The sequence below is a fragment of the Microtus oregoni genome, unplaced genomic scaffold (assembly GCF_018167655.1).
Source record: "Microtus oregoni isolate MIOR12 unplaced genomic scaffold, Mior012 000069F_ref0000032, whole genome shotgun sequence".
In the NCBI taxonomy this organism is placed as follows: Eukaryota; Metazoa; Chordata; class Mammalia; order Rodentia; family Cricetidae; genus Microtus; species Microtus oregoni.
In genome coordinates, this window is record NW_024543976.1 from 5,629,984 (window position 1) to 5,632,571 (window position 2,588).

Sequence of the window (2,588 nt, forward strand, 5' to 3'; positions counted from 1 at the left end):
ACCTCAGAAGCCTCCACAGTCATTCATGGTACCCTAGGGACTTAGTTCAAAATAAAAAAGACATACAATCTGAATTTAAGTTGTCCACATCTCCTTTAATTTTAAATCATCTCTATTTCATACATAATTCCCTATGGAAAAAATGTCCTACAAAAATTGTCACACTTTTTTTTGTTTGAGAGAGTATAAGAAAAAAGGAAACATGTTTACTATAAGATTAATTTTTAAAATATTATATTTGCAGTTGGTTAAATCTGTGAATATACAGGCTGGCTGTATGTGCTCTTTAATCTTCATTTAATTACATTCTTAGGAAAAATTCATAGTGGGGAAATATTTGAGATTCTGTTATATTCAATAGAGAGTCTATATAAAGTCAGTGATACCTAACAAAACAGAACAAATAAAAAGATAATTATTTTTAGTATCTTTCTAGCGTTTTCAATATAGAGATGGGTAAAGATTCCAAATTTCTCAGAATGAGATTGTAGCATTTATTGGCTATACAGTGTCCAAAGAAATAAATGAGAAAAATGCAGTCAGTCTGAGATGCCAAAACTCTTGTACAAGACATGAAAAACAGGAAGAAAAAAATTTACTGTCTTTCTCCTTGTCTATATTTATCAGGACTGGGTTGGACACACCTGTCACACAGAATGTTTAATTGCTAAGATCAGCCAAACTTTTGTCATCTCCATCTCATAGAGGCTACTCTGTTACAGCATTTAATATAAAGATTTTTTAAAATTGCCTGTCATAAAGAAATAGAATAGACTACTGATATCATTAAGAATTATTTTCTTCACAGAGTTGAGTATGAATGCATGAAAAATGATTTATTATTTAATTTTGATACTGTAGATGATGAATATAATGTTTGAAAATGATTGATAGGCATTGGGAAGATGCAGATCTATATATTATGCTTGAAATTTTAAATACTTGAAGTGTTTTTGTTATCCTTTTAAAATTGTTTATTTGAAAATCTATGAGGCTTAATTGTATAGCATTATACATATGCTTATCCTTTAAATCAGTATATTGTAACTAAGGCAGAGAGAGAAACACACATATTATGGTTATAATATAGAGCTTTTATAAGTAACAGTTGAAAGTTTTAAAATTTCAACAGAATAAATATTAAGGATTTTTATTTTAATTTTGAACATGTGCACATATCCACAGAAGCATGAATGCATATACCCAAAATGCATAGTTAATTCAGAAAAGGATTGCAAAAGGTTGCTCATTAGCAGTTCACACCCCCAACATCTTTTGTTTCTGTCCTTTTAGTTGTTGTCAAGCTCCTAGTGGTGGTTGAGACTAATGCAGGCTCTGTGAATGTAACCAGAAGTGAATCACACATCATGTACTGTGATGCATGAATTGCATATAGGGGAGAAAGAGAGAAGAGTGAACACCGCAGAAGCAAACATGCCTCTGTGACAATTTCTTACACCCGAGTTCCAGTTGATGGAGAAGTGACACTTAGTTTTTCCATTCTTCCTTTGGCTCCTCCATTCTGCACAGAGAACCATATATTTAAACTGGAAAAGTTAGAGAACTTGTTGTAAAGAGCAAAGTAAGGTTTTAAGGGGGTGGATTTACAGATTCAAAGTGACCTTTCTCCAAAGTCTATTGTAGACCAATGGGAAAAACAGATGATGTAATTACCAGTCTTTGCCTGCTTCTAAAACTCCTATCGACATAAAGAAAGTCAGCCAAGTGTGATGGCTCACATCTACGATACTAACACTCGGAGGGCTGACAGAGGAGGGTCAGGAGTTCAAAGAGAGCCTTAGATAGAAAGCAGAGTTGTGGCTAATCTGAGCTACATAAAACCTGTCTCAAAAATTATATACACATATATAGTTTATATGAATAATGTATATATACACATATATATTAAAGAGAAAGTTCCAGAAAACCTTACAATTTCTAAATTGTCATAATAGTTTCCAGAAACTGTAACCCAGCAGGTTGTTCCTAATGGCACATAGATTCAGCATTAAGTAGCTTGTTCAGATCATTTTCTTATGTTTATAAACTGCTTACTCTTTTAAGATTTGCATTGTTCTTATATTCTTGACTTTAATCCCTTATGGGATGATTATTTTGTTAGTACTTATTTGCTTTCTGTAGATTGCTTCATCCCTTTGTCAGGTCACTTCAATAGAGCATAAGCTTCTTGATTTCACATAATCCTTTTGTTGTGGCTATTGCCTGCTGTAGGAATTCTTACAGCCAGTAACCTTGAAGGTACCTGCCCACTTTGGCCTCTTATACTATAAATGCAGACATGAAGCTCACATCTGGCCTCTCTTCTTGCTGCAGGATTCAGTTGCTGTTCCCCGTTCAAGCAGAGGATGTGATCTGTGAGTCTACCCCTAAATAAATAACCCTCCATTATACTCAGTTCTGAACTGGTGTGGGACTTCTTTTAAGCATCATCATCATCTGGCGCCCACATGGATTCGAACTCCACACCTACTGGCTAGAACATCTTAAAGGCCTGACAGGTCCACAAACCAGAAAGTTTCCACCCCCTGTCCTCTTGGCGTGCTTTTACCCACTAAGCAATTTTTTTT